The sequence below is a fragment of the Pristis pectinata genome, chromosome 24, assembly GCF_009764475.1.
Source record: "Pristis pectinata isolate sPriPec2 chromosome 24, sPriPec2.1.pri, whole genome shotgun sequence".
In the NCBI taxonomy this organism is placed as follows: Eukaryota; Metazoa; Chordata; class Chondrichthyes; order Rhinopristiformes; family Pristidae; genus Pristis; species Pristis pectinata.
In genome coordinates, this window is record NC_067428.1 from 16,743,623 (window position 1) to 16,762,856 (window position 19,234).

Genomic DNA, 19,234 nt, shown 5'->3' on the forward strand with positions numbered 1-19,234 from the left:
GAGACTGATGGATTTTTGTTGAGCAAGGAAATTAAGAAAATAGAACAAAGATACTTAGATGGAGTTGAGAAACAAATCCGCCATGATGTAATTAAATGGTGCAAATATTACACTAATAACAAATCCATTCCATAAACTTGTTAACAATACAAAAGTCTGAAACTGGTTTAGTTGAAGTAAAACCATTACATTATTACAATTGATGAAGATCACCTCAGCCATCTTATTTCATCAATTCAGAGAGTTGTTAATCTTCACTAACATTGTAGTATCCAACTGCTTCTCAAGTGAGTCCACGTTTTGACTCTACTAAACTGTGAATCAACACCACCCATAATTTCGTTTGCAAAGAAATTCCTGAAATCAGAAAACCATTGTTTTCTAATTCAAACGCACACTTCTTGGCTATGCACTCATAGGATTAACTTGTTTTGTACTTGTAAACTCACAAGCACCTTGAGAGAGGCGGCATTAACAGAAATGGTGAGGAGGTACACAGGAAAAGGGGCATGACATTTATCCCCCTTGAGTCAGTTCAACAAATGTTTCAGACAATAGCTGACAGTTGACCTAACTTTGTCTAGGTGCACCTAAGATCATTTGCCAATGTTTTATAAAAGGTTAATAAAGATTGGGGAAAGAGATTAAGAAGTAGGACCTCAAAGATAGTATTCTCTGTATTACTCCCAGTACCACTGCCAATGAATACAGAATTAGAAGGATAACACAGATAGTCAAAATCCTTTTCCCATGATAGTGATATCAAAAACAAGGGGGCCTATGTTTAAGGTAAGAGAAAGGAATTTTAAAGGGGATTTGAGGGGTAAGGTTTTTTTTAAACAGAGACTCATTGATATTTGAAACACATTGCCAGAGAAGGTAGTGGAATCAGATACAATTACTATGTTTAAGAGGGATTTATACAGACACTCAAATAGGCAAGGTCTAGAAGGATATGGTCCTAATGCATGCTAAATTGGGGAAAGGCTAATTACAACAGTATTAGGCAGGAGCTGGGGACTGCAGATTGGGAGCAGCCATTATTTGGTGAGAATACATCTGACATGAGGGAGCCACCTAAAGGTTAGCAGGTCAGAAGTTGTGACCAATATGTTCCTGTGAGGAAGAAAGACAAGAATGGCAAGGTTTTAGAACCTTAGATGACGAGAGGTGTTGCAAATTTAGTCAAAAAGAAAAAAGAAACAGATTTAAGATTTAGAAAGCTGAAATTGGACAGGGCCTTTGAGGAATATTAAGGAAGCAGGAGAGAACATAAACAAGGAATCAGGAGGTCTACAAGGAGCCATGAAATGTTTTTGTCAAGTAGGATTAAAGAGAATCCCAAGGAATTTAAGCATATATTAAAAACAAGGAGGCATCTAGGGAGAGGGTAGGACCACTTAAGGAAAAAGGAGGGAATTTATGCCTGGAGCCAGAGGAAATGGGTGAGGTACTAAATGAGTGTTCTCTCATCAGTATTCACCAAGAAGGGTGTGGAGGACAGAGAGATCAGGAAGAGGTATGCTGATACTCTAGAGCATGCTGATATAAAAAGGAAAGTGGTGTTAAAAATATTAAGATGGATAAGTTCCCAGAGTCTGATGGATCCATCTCAGGTTATTGAGAGAGGCAAGAGAGGAGATTGCTGGGGCCTCAATAGAGATCTTTGTATCCTCTTTAGTCACAGGCAATGTCCCAGAGGACTGGAGAATAGCCTCTGTTGTTCTTCTATTTGAGGGCAATAGAGACAAACCAGGAAATTAGAAGCTGGTGAGCCTTGCATTAGTGCTTGGTAAACTATTAGAGAAGATTCCCAGGGATAGTATCTACATACATCTGGAAAAGCATAGGCATATTTGGGATAGTCAGAATGATGTTGTGCGGGAGAGGTCATGTCTTACAAACTTGATTGAGACTTTTGAGGTGACAAGATGATTGATGAGGGTAGGGGAGTGGATGTTATATATGTGGACTTCAGTAAAGCTATTGATAAGGTCCATCATGGTCTGTCTGAATCTACATGCCTGTGATGCTGCTACAAGCAAGTTTTTCATTGTACCCGTGCCTCACTGCACTTGTGCACATGACAATAAATTCAACTTGACTGGCTGGTCCAGAAGATTAAAGCACATGGAATCCATGGAGACTTGAAGACTGAATTCAAAATTGTCTTGGCCATTGAAGACGGAGGGTAGTGGTGAAGGGACGTTATTCTGACTGGAGCTGTGTGATTAGTGGTGTTCTGCAAACACTTCAGGAGGTCAAATGTAAGAGGAAAGAATACAGTAAATGGCACAAACCTTAGGAGCTCTGATGTACAGAGAGATCTTGGGGTGCAAGTCCATAGCTCCTTAAAAGTGGCAACACAAGTAGACAGGGTGGTAAAGAAGGCATACAGCATACTTGCCTTCATTGGTTGGTGTGTTGAATATAAGAGTCAGGAAGTCATGTTGCAGCTGTATAAAACTCTGGTTAGGCCACATTTGGAGTACTGTGTACAGTTCTGGTTGTCACATTATAGGAAGGATGTGGAGGCTTTGGAGAGGGTACAGAAGAGGTTCAGCTGGATTAGAGAGTATGAGCTATAAGGAGAGGTTGGACAAATTTGGATGTTTTTTTCTAGAGCATAGTAGGCTGAGGGCCAACTTGATAGAAGTATATAAGATTATGAGAGGCATTGACAGGGTAGTTAGTCAGAGTCTTATTTCAGCCCTGGGAAATTCAAATACTAGAGGATATAGCTTTAAGGTGAGAGGGAGAAAGTTTAAAAGAAATTTGCGAGGCAAATTCATTTTTGCACAGAGTGGTAGCTGCCTTTAACACACTGCCAGAGGAAGTGGTGGAAACACAACAGCAACATTTAGGATGCACTTAAACAGGCACATGAACAGGCAGGGAATGGAGGGGTATAAACCACGTGCAGGCAGATGGTATTGGTTTAGTTTGATATCATAGTCGGTACAGATGTCATGATTGAAGGGTCTGTTCCTGAGCTGTACTATATGTTCCAGTTCTATATTCAAGTGGGATTAGCATAGATTGGGAAAAAAGATCAGCATGGACATGATGACCTGAAGGGACTTTCTGTCCTGTATGTCTCCAAATGCATGACTGGAGGAAGGGTTTTAGATTCCAGGAGAATCTGGATCATTCTGAGGGAATTGTGACCTTTACAGGATGGACAGTTTGCATCTCAGAAGAGTTAGGACCAGTTCCTTTCTAGAATTGTTTGCTTGTGCTATTGGAGTTTTAAACTTATGTGACAGGGGAGGTATCATTAGGAAGATGAAAAAGGTGCTAGATGAATTGGAAGAGATAAATTGTATGAAAGTATTAAAAAGCTTTTAAACAGAATTGAACTAACAGAGGGTACAAGATCTAAGATAGGCTTACAGTACATGTATATACTGTAAATGCAATAAGAGTATTAAACAATGCTAGTGAGCTGCAGGTACAATCAATCACATGGGATTGTTATGTAATGGCAATAACAGAGACCCGTCTCAAAACAAAATGCAGGGATGGGTTCTAAATATTGACGACCATAGTGTTTGGGAAGATAGAGGTGGAAAGAAGAAGGGGAAGGGTGGAATAAGGAGAATATTGCAGTTCTGGAGAGAAGGTGTGTCCTGGAATGATCAAGGACAGGATCTATATGCTTAAAATTCTATAGATCACCAACCAGTGAGGAGGATATTGAAGAGTGTATTTGCAGGAACATTACAGAAATGTGCAAAGCCATAGAATCATTAGAATGGAGGATTTCAAATATCCAAATATTTGCTGGAATAAGGGCAAAGGTGGATCTGGGGATGGGTGGGAGGGGACTAGTTTCTGAAGTGCGTTCAGGTGAATTTTCACTATTGTTTCTGGCCTAATCACAGAAGCAGCATTGCTGGACTTGATTCTGTGATGTGAATTCAGCCAAGTGGACTGGGCATCAGTGAGAAAACATTGAAAAATCACTGGTCATAATACCATAAAATTTAGAATAGCCGTAGAAAAAGATGTAGACTACTACAAATTAATCAATGGGAGAAAGGCAACCTTCAACGGGATAACAACAGATCTGGATGAGGGAAACTGGAATCAAGGCTAGGCAGGCAAAAATACAATTGAACACGACAAGCCTTCAAAGTGGTGATGTTTCAGCTACAGTCCAGATATGTTCACAAGGGAAAAGGGTAGGGAAATTAAAGCCACAACTCAATGGGTGGCCAAAAAGATAGAAAGTAAAATACAGCAGAGAAAAAAATATGATGGATGCAAAGTTGTTAATTCAATTGAGAACCCAGCTGATTACTGAAAATTGAGAGGGTAAGGAAGGATATGAGAGGTGTAAAGACTGGATGAGAAAAGACTGGGATCAAACATGAAAGGAAATCCAGAAATATTCAATGGGCATGTGAACAGGAAAAGGAACGTAACAGTCTGGGCCAACCAAAGACCAAAAAGACTGCAGGACATTTTATAAAGGGAAAGGGTAAACAGACAGGTTGTGGTTCACATTGGTACTAAAGACATAAGTAAAAAGTGGGATAAGGTTCTGCAATCTGAATTTTGGGAGCAAGGTAGCAAATTAAAAAAAAACAGGCTCTCTGAAGTTGTAATCTCTAGAGAAATTCCAGTGCCACGTGCTGGGAAGTATAGGAATAAGAAAATGGGCCAGATGACTGTGTGCTGCAAGAGATTTAGATTTCTAATTATACATAATCTAATCCCAGACATTTATAGATGTCTGGGACTATTTCTGGGGAAAGAGGTACCTGCACCTGTTGGGTGGGTAACATTGGAACTGGAATGGGTTCAATATCCTTATGGGAGGGTATAAAGTAATCTAGCAAGAGAATACGACACAGCAGGAATACAGTAGTAGATGAGAAACAGAGGAAAACCAGCAAGCAGAGAGTACATAGACTTGATAAGGCACATGGGCATGGGGATTGTGATGCTGGATTGCAACTATTTTAATGTAAAGAGGATGCCAAATAAGGCAGTTGATTCACACATGGAAATATGATATTGTAATCATCACAGCCATGACTGAATGATTGGCAGGACCTGCAATTCAACACTCCAGGGTAGAGAATCTTTGCACGCAAGTGGGGCAGTGGGTGGGAATGTAAATCAGAATGAGACGTATCACTGACTTGTATGACTTAAATGCGGTGGCATTGTGATATTAATCAAGAATATCAAGGACATGATTGACTGGAGAGGATACAGAGGAAGTTCACCAGGATGTATCTAAAACAAGAGAACATGGGTTTAGGGTAAAGGACAAGAGATTTAGGGGGGATCTGAGGAAGAACCTTTTCATCCAGTGGGTATTGGAATCTGGATTGCCCTGCACTGCCCGAGTGGTTGGTGGAAGCAGGTACTTGCCCATTTAAAAAAGTACCTAGAGGAGCACTTGAATTACCAAGGGATAGTAGGCTACAGACCAATTTTTGGTAAATGGCATTGATATAGAGAGGTATTTGATGGCTGGCATGGAAACAGTGGACTGAAGGGCCTATTTCTGTGCTGTGTGACTCTATATGAAAGCCAACGATGGAGAAACATAATATAGTAGGGATTTCAACTTCCCCAATATTAACTAGATTTCCTTAGTGTGCAAGGTGCCAGTGCATAGATAGTCCTTCCAGACAACAGGACAGTACTGAACCTAATCTTTGGGAATGTATCCAGGTAATTAGAGATAGTAACCATAATTCAATAAGTTTTAAGGATGTTATGGTGGAAAACAAGAATAGATCTGAATTTTAGCTCCTGAATTTGGGCAAGGCTGATTTTGATATAAGATAGAACCTGGTAAAAGTCAACTGGGGGCAGGTTCTTGCAGGTGTAAGTACATGCGTGACCAGTGAGAATCATTCAAAAATGAAAGTGTGTATTCAGGGCCAAAATGTTTTTTGTAATGGTGAAAAGTAAGGCAATCTCCAAGGAACCCTGGATGTCAAAATATATCAAGAGTTGGACAAAGAAACAATAGGTTAACTTTATGGCACGTAAAACAGCTGAAAACAGAAAAGGCCCTATTGGAATACAGAGTTTAGGAGTGGTACTTGAACAAAGAATTAGGAGAATGAAAGAGCACAAAATAGCACTAGTAGACAAGATCAAGGAAAATCCCAAAGCAGTTTATAAGTGTATTAATGAAGAGGGTAATCAGGAAAAGAACAATGCCAGGGATCAAAGTGGTGAACATTGGTGAGGTCTTAAATGAATATAACCCATTTGTATTAACAAGGAGATTGTAATTTCAGAATTGAGGAAGGGGGATGATGGAATTCCAGAACAAATTATCACTGAAAAGGAGTCTTAGTGGGCTTAAAGGTGAATAAATCCCCTGGGCTTGATGAGATGTACCCATGCTGCTATGATTGCTGGGGCGCTGACTGAAATTTTCAAATCCTCTCTGACCACAGAAAAGGTAACGGATGACTGGTGGTAAATTGGGTCATTACAAGTTGGTGAATCTAACATCAGTGGCAGGGAAATAATAGAACAAACATTCTGAAGGACAGGATTAATCCACACTTGGAGGCAGAACAGTCAGCATGAATTTGGGAAGGGTAGATCTTGTCTGATTATTTTGTATTTTTCAAGAAGATAACTAAGTGCATTGATGAATGCAATGCAGTTTATATGGATTTTATTTGACAAGGTCCTGCACGGTAGCATGGTCCAAAAGGTAAGAGCCTTTGGGATCCAGGGCAACTTGGCTCCAAAGCTGATTTGGTGATAGGAGGCAGAGGATGATGAGTGAGGGTTGTTTTGCAATTAGAAGCCTACAGCTTGTGATGTACCACAGGGATTGGTGCTGGGACCCTTGATGTTTATTAAATATATTAATGAAATGATTAAGAATGCAGGAGGTATGATTAGCAAGGTTGCAGTTTACACAAATATTGATGGTGTCGTTGACAGTAAGGTAGTCTGGCTATAGAAAGATATTGATGGCTTGGGCAAAGCAATGCCAGATGGAATTAAATCCTGAAAAATGTGAGGTAATGCACTTTGGGAGGCTAGGATACACAATGACCAAGGATCCTTGAAGGCAGCAGCGCAGGTAGGTAAAGTGGTTATGAAGGTGTATGGGATACTTGTGTTCATTAGTTGGGACATGTACTATAATCTTGCTCTTATATTCTAACTATATGGTCAGTGACAGCTGGTGTACTGCATGAGTTCTGATGACCAGAATGGGGACAGATGTGATTGTACTGGAAGGATTACAGAGGAAGCTCCCCAAGATGTTGTTTGGGAAGTTGTGTTCCAGCTAAGGAGACTGGACTGATGAGGTTTGTTTTCCTTGGAGCTGAGAAGGATGGAAGACAACCTGATCAAGTAAAAAAAAATACTTTGAGCATAGATGTGGTGGGGGGGGGGGGGGGGTGGCGGGGTTGGAAAAGAGATAATGAACACCTTATCCCTTTTGCAGAGATACAATAACCAGAAGCCATAGATTTAAGGTATAGGATAGGAATTTTAGAGGATACTTGAGGAAATTTTTCACCCAGAGGCTGTGTTTGAAATCTGGAATACATTACCCAAGGAGACATGTACTCTCACAACATTGGGCTGAGATCTGGCAAATGGAATTAGTACAAATAGGTATTTGATGGTTGGCATGAACATAGGTCAAAGGGCCCATTTCTATGCAATATGAATCTATTAGTGATTTGGATTTGATGTATATGGCAAAATTTCTAAATATGCAGCTAGCATGAATCTTGGGAGACACAGTGAAATGCAATTATATAGGACCTCGTTGCAACCACACCTAGAATGTTGTGTACAATTACGGAGACCAAAACCTGAACAAAGTTCACTTGCCATAGAGGGAGTGCAGAAAAGATTCACTAGATCAGATGCAGGGAAAGCATGTCTGCTATATGAGGAGAGATTGAGTAGGCATGTATTCACTAGACTTTGGAAGGAAAGATCTCATTGCATTCTGCAAAGTTCTTACAGGGCACGAAGGCTGGATGCAGGGAGGATACTGAAGAGTCTGGAACAGGGCTCATAAATTCAGGTTATACAATATGCCAATTAGGACTGAGATGTAGAGAAACCTCTTCACATGGGATGGTGAATCTTTGGCATTCTCTATCCTAAGGCCTCATTGTGTTCATTCAAGACAGGGATTGATAGATTTTTGGATATTAAGGGTTTGGGGGTTAAATGCAGAAAGTGGCATTAAAATAAGTCAATCGTTTGTGAAGTACAGAACAAGCTTAAGGGCCAAATGATCTATTCCTTGCTTCTGTTTCTTGTATTCTTCCATGACAAGGTCAGTGATAGCCTTAAATAGAGGTGCAGACAAACTGGTGGAATGAACAGATAGGTGGCAGGTGAAATTTAATGCTGAGGAACATGAAGTGTTATATTTTGGTAAGAATGAGAATCAATACAAACTAGTAGGTATGATTCTAAAAGGGGTACAAGAACAGATCTGGGGTATATGTACAGTTTGTTGAAAGTGGCAGTGGAGGTTGAGAGTGTGGTTAAAGCAGCAAAGGATTCTGGGGTTTATAATTGGAGTACAAGAGCTGGAAATCACAATGAGCCTTTATGAAAATACTGATTTGGCTACAAATGGAGTACTCTGTCCAATTCTAGGCAAGACGATTTCAGAAAGATAAGGCCCTGGAGCACAGGCAGAAGAGACTTACAAAATTGACTACAGAGACGAGAGATTTTAGTTATTTGAATAGCCTGGAGAAGCTGGGGTTGGAACAGAGATGATCAAAATCACGATTAGGCAGGGTGGATAAAGAGAAACCATTCTATTGGCAAGGGAAACTGCAGAACATTGAATAAAGGTAGTTGGCAAAAGAATCACAGTAGTGACAAGAGACCAGCATGCCACATGGGCAGCAAATGCTTAGGGTCTGGAATGCATAAAAACACCCACTAAAATGTTTTTTAATGCACTTCAGGTTGGTAAAGTACTGAACTAGCCAAAACTCAAGGAGTCATTTTCCCTATCCATAAAGTTGGATTGGCAAATTTAATGCAAGCATTCAAAATGGAGGTGGGCAAGTATCCAAAAGGTGAGAATCCCAGGGCTACGTAGAAAGGATGTGGAGTGGGACTGGTTGGATTGTTTGTGCATAGAGCCAGTAATGGAGCCAGTGTGTCAAATGGCCTCTTTCTATGGTGACTATTCTGTGAGACTTTCCTAAAAAGATTTTCGTTTCTCAAGATTGAAGTTGCGAAGAGTAGGAAAAATCTGTAACATGTTGTAGAAAAAGGCATGAGATCTAGTGATTAAATGGTTACTTTATATTTCTCCTTAAGTATATAGTACCTCCCATAATCTATTACTGGGCAGGTGCAGAAGAGCGCCACAGTCAAAGATTTTCGGAGTTTTCTTGAAGCAGATTTGGAGGAGTGGCCAGTTAGGGGAAAATAGGGAGTAAGTGACTGAAAGAGCAGCTAATGGCAGAAAAGTGGAGAGCACAAGGAATAACCTAATGATGTATGAATAAGGGAAATAGAGGGTGAGAGTATGACTTTGCAGGTATTGAGGGGGTGGTGGATTTTCAGGGGGTATTTGGGGAGGACATAGTGAAAGGATTTAAAGATGAGGATCTTGAAATCAACATTCTGCAGTTAGTATCAAAACACTTCAAAGGGGGAAGGCAGTTGTTAAACTGTCAGGTTCAAGCAGCATTCATACCTTTGTGGAAAATTACTGGGATGTCTGCCTCTAGGGGCTATCAGTATCATTTGGTGTTGCTTATTTTGTTTCCAAAGCAGGCATATACCTTGCTGAACATAAACACAGATGTGAAAAGCAAACATCCTGAGCTGTTATATAATAAAAGCTGAAGAAATGTCCATTTGAGATTTCTCTATTCCAGGCAATTCCAGCACCCAGGGGTTTCTTGTGGAAAAGATCCTCCCTTCTCCTAATCATCAAGGGAAGTCTTGAGACAGTAAGGGAAGCATGGGTGAGAGAAACAGGACAAAAAACTGCCTGCTAGCATGAAGGAAAAATGTGTTAGCTTCCATCAACTTTGAGCATTGAACGCCTATTCAGTTTTGTGCAAAGATGCATTGTATGAAAAATGGTAGGTTTAATGTCATACAACTCAAGGGCAGTGATCAGAATTATCTTTGATCATCAGAAGCAAATGTAGAAAGATTTGCATATCACTTTCTCCAATTAGTTTGGGATATTCTTTGTTTTGCTGGATCTAGCTTTGTGCTTCTGGATGCTACATGCTCCACATTTTGCCATTAAATATGGCCTTCTGGAAATGTTACATACAGATGGAATTAATTTGCTTGATATTAACCCTAAACTTAAGTAGATGGTTCCTTATTCCCAGCAATGTGAATTCCAGATTGCATCAAACTAAAGCATTCCTTGGTCACTAGCATATGATATTTTTTGTATTTTGTCTGGTCATGTTTTTGTTAAATAAGTGCTTCATGGGACAAAGGTGATTTAAAAAGAGTTGAGGTACAGAGCCAACATGATCTAAATGACCCTTCATTGACTTGAAACCTTAATTCTGTTTCTCTCTGCTGCCTGACATGCTGAGTATTTCCAGCACTTTGTTTTCAACTTTTGATCTAAATCCCTATACATGGCTTTTGACACGACTGGAATACAATTCAAAAACAGTATGAGGTCCATGCATGCACTCCTCCACTTCCCCTTTTGTCTACTTGCTTGAGGTCTAATATTTGATCAGCAGACTTTTCCCCCCCATTTACCCAATGACCATCTGCTTTCCGACTTAGATGGATTTCTTATCTGGCAACATAATTTTTAAAATTAATTCTTTGCTTTTCAAATGCCTAAATAGCTTTGATCCTCCTCATCACCAATCTCCATCTTTACTGTACTGTTATTGTTTTTACCCGTACTACATCAATGCACTCTGTACTAACGCAGTATAACTGCACTGTATAATGAATTGACCTGTACAATCAGTTTGCAAGACAAGGTTTTCACTGTACCTCGGTACAAGTGACAATAATAAACCAATACAATCCTCCAATTTCTGGCCAATTACACATTTCAACTTTCACTGCTCATTTAAAGGTAGTTATGACTTCACCTGTTCAGGCTCTAAGCTTTAGAGCATAGGGTTTGTACAACATAGGAACAGACCCTTCAGCCCACCACATCTATGCCAACCATCATGCCTGTCTATACTAATCCCACTTGCCTGTATTAATTCCATACCCCTCTATGCCCTGCTCATTCAAGTATCTGTCCAGATGTCTTTAAATGTTGTTACTATGCCTGCCTCCACCACTACTTCCAGCAGCGAGTTCCAGATACCAACACTGTGTGAAAAATTTACCCCTCACATCCCTTTTAAACCTCCTCCCTCACCTTAAACCTACACTCTCCAGTTTTTGACACCTCTACCCTGGGAAACAGACTCTGATCATTTTAAATATCGCTATCATTATCATCCCTCAGCCTCCGTTGCTCTCGGAAAACAGACAGAGCCTATCCAATCTGTCCTTATAACTCAAGCTCTCCAATCCCGGCAACATCCTTGTGAATCTTTTCTGCACCCTCTCTGACTTAATCACATCCTTCCTATGGTGTGGCAACCAGAACTGCACATAATACTCCAAGTGCGGCTTAACCAATGTGTTGTACAACCAACATGGCATCCCAACACTCATACTTGTTGCTTCAACAGATGAAGGCAACAATGCCATATGCCTTCCTCATCACCCTATCTACCTATTTTGCCACTTTCAGGGAACTATGTACTTGTATCCCAATGTCTCTCTGTTCACCAACAGTCCCCAGGGTCCTGCCATTCACTGTGTATGTCCTGCTCTGGTTTAATTTCCCAAAATGCATCACTTTGCACTTGTTTGAGTCAAATTCCATCTGCCATTTCCTTGCCCACTTACCCTGTTGACCTATATCCTGATCTAACTTAAAACAACTTTTTCACTGCCCACTATACCACCAATTTTGGTGTCACCTGTAAACATACTAATCATAGCATCTGCATTCTCATCCAAAAAGGACCCAGCACAAATCCCATGGTGTACCCTCTGCTAACAGCCCCACTATTACCAAGCCAATTTTGTATCCTATTTGCTAGCTCATCCTGCATCCCACGTGTTCTAATTTTCCAAACCAGCCTACCATGTGGTACCTTGTCAAAAGCTAAAGTCCACGTAGACAACACCCATCGCCCTGCCCTTGTCAATCCTCTTGTTCACCTCTTCAAAAAACTTAAATCAAATTCTTTACACGATTTCCCATGCTCAAGCCATGACGACTTTAGAATTTCTGCCCTAAAGCTCTCTGCATCTTTACCACTCTTAGTTTTTCTTATAAATCTACTTCTTTAACCAAGTATTTAGTCACAGTTCTTGATACCCCTTGTGGCCTACATCAAATTTTGTTTGAATGACCTTGGGATATATGTATGCCTATGTATTTTCCATAGAAGTAGGCTATTTGGCTCACCTAACTTTGGGATATGAGAGCAAACTCATAAGGTCACAGGAACAACAGGTGAACTCCACACAGACAGCACGGCAGGTCAGGATTGAACCAGAGTCACTGTTACAGAGGTAACAGCTCAAGCTGTGCCACTGTGCTGCCCTCAACATACTAGAATGTAACTTTCTGTTTTAGCCTTCCCAAGAGTTCCTTTGTCCTCTCAATATGATTCTTCCCTGTATTAGTAGACCAATTTTGTCATTGTTTGTAAGATTTAGGTTTGCAATCATTCTATAGACAGTGGAAGCTCACGGCAACATCCATCCTGGTTGCATTTAACTTCTGGTCACCATTTACTGTACTGAATTTCAGAAGAAAAAAAAAATCACAAATCAAGTACAAACCTTATCAACAAAATCAATAGTATTAACTACTCCCTGTTAGAGAGCGGTCTGATCAAAGGACAGCACGTTACCAGATTTATTGCACACACAAGTCTCGAGAGCACAGAACCTTTCAAGCACAGAGTGGCATTGGCAGAATTTAGATTAACCCCTAGTAAAATAAAGTGCAGCTTTAGCTCACAATTCCCATTAAATTAATATTCTGTTCAAGGTAGCATCATTTGGTCTGATTTTAATACCTTTACAAAGCCTTGATAACAGATCCCTGTCCATTTTTCAAATGTGTAAGTAGTTGACAACAGTGGAAAGGGCAAAGGATCAATGGCTGGCATTCACATAGGGCACTCTCTCTGTCCAGTATGATCCCACGCTGCCTGCACTTCCCTTAAGATATTCTCACTCCTTAACTGGAAAGTGTAAGGGGTGTTGTATAGGATATCCCTATATGGAACCCAATTCAGCTGATTCATCCCAAATCAGGAACAGATGATGCATCATGTAGCAGTAGGAATTATGGAAGAGAGATTTAGGGCTCAAAGAAACTGCTAAACACCTATATACGTGGACTGAATTATTTAAAAGGCGAATGAAGCATCAACCTTTCACTCCAGGCCTGAAATACAAAACACTGTAAATTAATTAATCTAAGTAATCCATCTGGATCTCAGGAAGGAGATTGGCGTTGGAGAATATTCACCAGAACGACCCTGGGGCTAGAAGAGTTAAGTTACGATAACAGACTACATAAACTAGGCTTGTACTCATTTTGGCTCAAAAGATTAGGGGGTGATCTGATTGAGGTGCTTTAGGATGAATAAAGGAATTGAAAGGATTAGAAAGAATCTATCTGTTGGAGAGGTGGAATGGAAGCTGGAGCTCAGAACACAAAAAAGTCTTAAAACAGAGCAAGCCTGTTCAGCAGTCAGGAAGCTCTTCTTCACACAAAGGGCTGGAAGTTGTACAAAGCCCCAGTTAGACCTTGTCCGGAGTAACTGAATTCAGAGGAAATCCAGAACTCTCTCCATCAAAAAAGCTTTTGTGGTTAGGGGACAATATAAACATTCAAAGTTGACATTGGTGGATCTTTGTTCGGTAAGGGCATTGAGGTTTATGGAATCCAGGCAGGTAAATGAAGATTCAAGTCAAGTCACGATCTAGTTAAATGGTGGAACAGATGTGAGGGGCTGAATGGTCACTTCCTCTTCCTATTGTCCTTCTCAGTACCACGAAGAATGTTTGAACAACTCGATCGTTATAAGCCAGGAAATAAAAACACAAGCAAGTAGTAATATTTATACATAATCATTAAATATTTGGTAGTTCTACAATCTTCCTAGCTTGTCTTCCTCAATATTTACAACTTTGTGATCAGTTCCTTACCTATACAAGTTCACTCAAAAATATTACACAATGTAGAAATGTTTTAAATCTGACATCTATAATATACTGTTCTCAAAAAAATAGTTTTATTTAAACTGCAGAAGGTTCAAAAAAATTCAGATTCTTAAATTCATAAGTATTTTCTCAGACCCATGAGGGGCTGGTATTGTAATACTGTGAACAGACTTGGCAACAGGTAGCAAGGCAGCAGAACAAGCTCACTGCTCAGAATCCTGGATCATTAAATAAATCAGAAAGAAATCTAGTTGAAACTCCGGGACAGTGAGAGATAGAAATAAATGTGGATCTGTGAAACAGTATAGTTTGTGTCACAGTGAGAGAGGTCAATCAGTATCTGAAAGATGGGCTTAGTCCTTTAAATCCCCAACCTGCCAGTGGTGTCTCCCCAGCACTCTTGTTCTTGAGCTCTAGTTGGTTGCGTTGTGTTAGACACCTAGCAGCTCAGGGAACTGCAGTCACTCTGCCAAGTGACAGCTTGACCAGCAAAGTGAGGAGGATTCACATTAATTCAATGCGCCTGTTGCACCCAGTGTTTCCCTGGAGCTCAGGCCTTGGGAGGTGGCAGTGGCATTCACTAAGATCATGCAGGTAGAGCTTTACCCCTGCAAGTGTAATAGGAGAGGAAGGAAAAAATATAGGATTCTACTAGTCATCTGGCACACGATTAAAAGGGAATACAGCATATTTATATTGTGTCTTAATGCAAGTTTCAGATTCCTTCCAAAGAATAAATTACTTTGAAATACAGGCATCACGGCCAATTTGTAATCTCAAAAAAATGTGGTAAGGTGATCTGTTTTTGGGTGGATTGTACTGCAGGACTGTTCACGTCCACATGGAACACCTGAATAAGTCATCAACTATGTGGCTGCCCTGCATGAAGTAACACTAGTTAGATTACATATCCAGAGAGAGCAACTCAAACCCACAATCTTCCAACTTGGGGACGTGGGAGAGAGTGGAAGAACAATACCAAATCAATTGATATTGGCTAATAGAAAGAATGAGGAATATTTGGGGGAAAGAGGACAGATGAACAGGAGGGGAGGTTTTAAAGGAAGGGGGATAGAAAGGTAGGGAGCTTAGCTGCAAAACTGATATAAATAGTCATGGATCCTGAAGGGGAACAGTGATTCATAAATTTCTGTCTCATTTCAGTACATTAATTGCAAAACCATACACAAAGTATTGCTCTTACACAAAGTATTCATTGCTCTTACCTAGAGGAGGGGAAGGGCACAAAAAAAACTTGTACAAAGATCGTGGCTGGTACAAGGTATGCTAAAGGCATTATATATTCAATAATATTTTGAACAAGTGAAAAGTGTACAATGGGCTTTGGGGGGGTTGGGGGTGCAGAGAATGATGTAACATCTGAGCATGTGAACTCAAGGCTTAAAAACTGGTGGGGATCCAACATGGGATAGCGTCATAATCAGGAGCTCTTTCTCCAACAAATATTCGATACTTAATCGTGTGCAATGCAAAAATCACACCAGTACCTCAAAGGCTTAAAGATATAGCACGTGCAAATCATCATTAACAACACAAACCCGTGTCTTGGAATTGTCCCCTTTTCAATTCAAAATATCCATTTAATAAATGAAAAATTAAGGCTTCATTTACGTAGAACTTCAGACCTTCATAAGATACCCGGGAGTACAGTAACACTTCTAATACACAATAAACAAGCTTGCTGGTTCAGCTGCTCTGTGATGGTCATTGTAGAAAGAATTGAAATGTCAAGGAGGCTGGGAACAATGTGAGGGCTTGCTCCAAGATGATGCTACAGAGTAATCTGGGAGACATCACAGAGGTGCACAGAACTCAGACTGAAGGCTGGGATAGTACATCCTCGGTGAATCAGCACAATGTGCATAATGTAAACTGTTCCAGAACCAATTTAAAACCACTTGATATTGGGAAGTATACCACTGGGAAAGCATTGCAATGCAAGGCATTCTGCGACTTCCCCACAAAAAGTAATGTTTACAATCTTAAAAAATATTACTTAATCAGGTAAGTGGTATTTACCCATTAAAGAAAGCTGGAAACCATTTGACATCACCAGTTAGGATTTTAGCCCCTACTATACTGAGCTTTTCAATGCTATTGTTTCTGGATATGAAAGCACTCAATGCTGCTTTCTATTTAATGGATATTTCTTGCACCTAAAGAATTCACTGACAGAATTGCTGAATAAGTTTATACTATTATATAAATATGGGATGTTAGGGATTTTTGTGACTATACATGCCTTGATTATTGAACATGACTGATGTAGGGTATCAGTCCCGCCAACAACAGTCAGTAGTAGAATAGGACAAGGTTCTCTTCACAATAATATTGAAGGGGATGGTCACATTGGGTAAGGAAAGTACAAGTCTTTGGACTCGGGTTGGGTGTAGATTGGCCAGTTGGGTTTTAATGTTCTATCCAAGTAGATCACTAGTACCAACATCTGTATTTGGATAAAAATAAAAGCTTGGTATTTCACTGTGAACTCCCATTGCCTGCACAAAGGTCAAACTTGGTCACTCAATCACTTCACTTTTACTGGTGTAAATCAATGACATCATGAATCTGGAAAGCATGTTTCCGGTTCCTGAGATGAGAGTGCATGTAGAAACCATAGGGAAAAGTGACTGACAGCTTGCAGTCCAAACTGTTTGCTGCAGGATTCAGTCTATGCGCTCAATCACGTTCTTCATCCCTGCTATCAATCTTGAATATAGATTCCTATGCTGTACATTCAATGAACAGGACTTAGGCCCTTCTTCAATGTTGCTGTTTAAAGAGAGGGGATGTTCTCCGATATTTCAACCAGTAGTGAAGAAGAAATTAAAACCTCAAATATGAATCTTTAACTCCCTGACATCCTCTGTGCTTAAGGAATTAATAGCTTGCATTTCAAAGAAACTTTACTTAAAATAAAGATTGTGGAAGACAGGATTGTTAGATCGCATTAACCTCCTAAGACAGTTCACCATCTGCAAACAATAGCCTGAATGGCTCTCTGCCCTTTTCTCCCAACACTTCTTCATTCCCAGTGTAGACTGGAAATGAGTAATAGTCACTCAGAGGGGCAGAGAATGTAGTGGGAACCCAAGGAATCTACTTTCCCTCTGACTGACTGGGGAGGAGTTAAAATGCCGGAAGAAATCCATTCAGAACGTTTAGAAAATAAACAGTAGAATGATATCCAGATGATTACTGCTTCCTTGGCTACAGCATGGAACCCAAGTCCTAAATACACTGATCAGTGTGAATGATATTTGGTATGAAGGCCAGTTAGCACTGAATGTAGTGATGGATTGTGTCCCTCAGGTCACTCACTACAATAAAGTATAGAATTGGAACATTTCTTTGCCCAATAATAAAAATGTTACACTGGAGTCCTTGCGCACCTCAGATAAATATTCTTCAATGGGCTTTACTGATGTGTGGCAACATGCAAAAGTGGGCAAGTTTGGGACTCAGAGGAAAAGTACAGCAATCACAAAGTAGCTGAAATTGGAAGGCTTAAATAGGAATTTGAAATTGTTAGTTGAAATTGCTTGTTTACTCAATCTCTGGTACTAGGATAAGGTGCTGCCTGGTAAATAAAATATATCTTAAATTACCTTTTTTTTTGTCTATTACACAAGCCTGGACTAGTTTGGGTATAAAAGGAACATAAACTAAAAGGGGGAAGACAGGGTAAAGATCTAACACTTGATTCTATTCAGATCTCGAACAGTTCTCCTTTATATTTCAAACTGTCAAAAGTGTACTAGTCCTATTGCAGAATGCTCATTATGATGAATAAAAAAAATAACCGTCTTTTTTCAGACATTTAAATTAAGTCAGATTTCCCTTTGTCAATGCTTCAACCCAGTGTCCATAGAAAAGCTGATGTGTCTTCTTCTGGGATGTGGGAAAGCAAGATACTAGCTTTGATGCCAGGATCCATTGTATGGGACAGGAGCTACATCAACAGAGATATGAGACAGCAGCCATTAACTGCCATAAAAGGTAAACAATGGAAGTCACAGTTCAATATCTGGGATTGAAGGAAGGTGGAAGCACCAGGATTTTAGACTAAGGTTATCGATATAACCAGCTGTCTCCACCGTCTGACAGAGCCTCGAGGACAGAAGGGAGAAGAAAACACAAAAATTCTTACCTTAGACTATGAGGACCTAAGCACCGAGCCATAACAGCCCTTACACGAGACATAGGGACCAAAATGACCCACATGGGCACTGATGAGACTTCTGATATACCCAGAACGTGAAACATACTTTTTTTTAAAGTATGGGTCCCACTATCTACCTCTGAAGCACTGATTCATGACAAAATAAATTACAAAACAATCACTTAATAGTAATTCCACCAATTCCAACAGTGGCTGGTCAGTGGGTGGGGTTCAGAGCCTTGAATGATATTGGAGACGACACCATTGCATTGACCCCAATAGATAACACTTGCTGAGTCAGGAACCTCTTCTCCAGTGAACTTTAGAATTAGTACCAGGATTCTTTTCACTTCAGGCTTAAAGACAGTCAGCAAGCAGACCCTGAAAAGCTGATGCAGCTTGGGTCATTAACAGGTGACTGGTTATCTTGGGTGTGATGTGGTCCTGTGGACAACCTGCCGGCTTTGCCAGCTAGAGTTCGCATCCTGCGAACTAACTGAAAATGCCCCTGAACTCAGTTTCTGGCAGTATTGTAGCTTCCATGCAGATGAGTAAAGGGGCACCCAACAACCAGAGCAATAGGACAAATGTGCCAACCCACAAACTGTCTCTCTGGATGGCCACGGTTTTACAGCTAATACTTTAACTGTGTCTTGGTGCAGTGAAGGGAGGCAAATAAAGAACAGCAGCAAAAATATCACATCCAGGAAGGAAAGGTCTGAAAAGTCAGGTGGGGGGGTAGGGGGAGGTGTAGTTCAATGAACAGCAAGTATGGAGGGTTTAACATGGTGGGTGGTGGGGGGG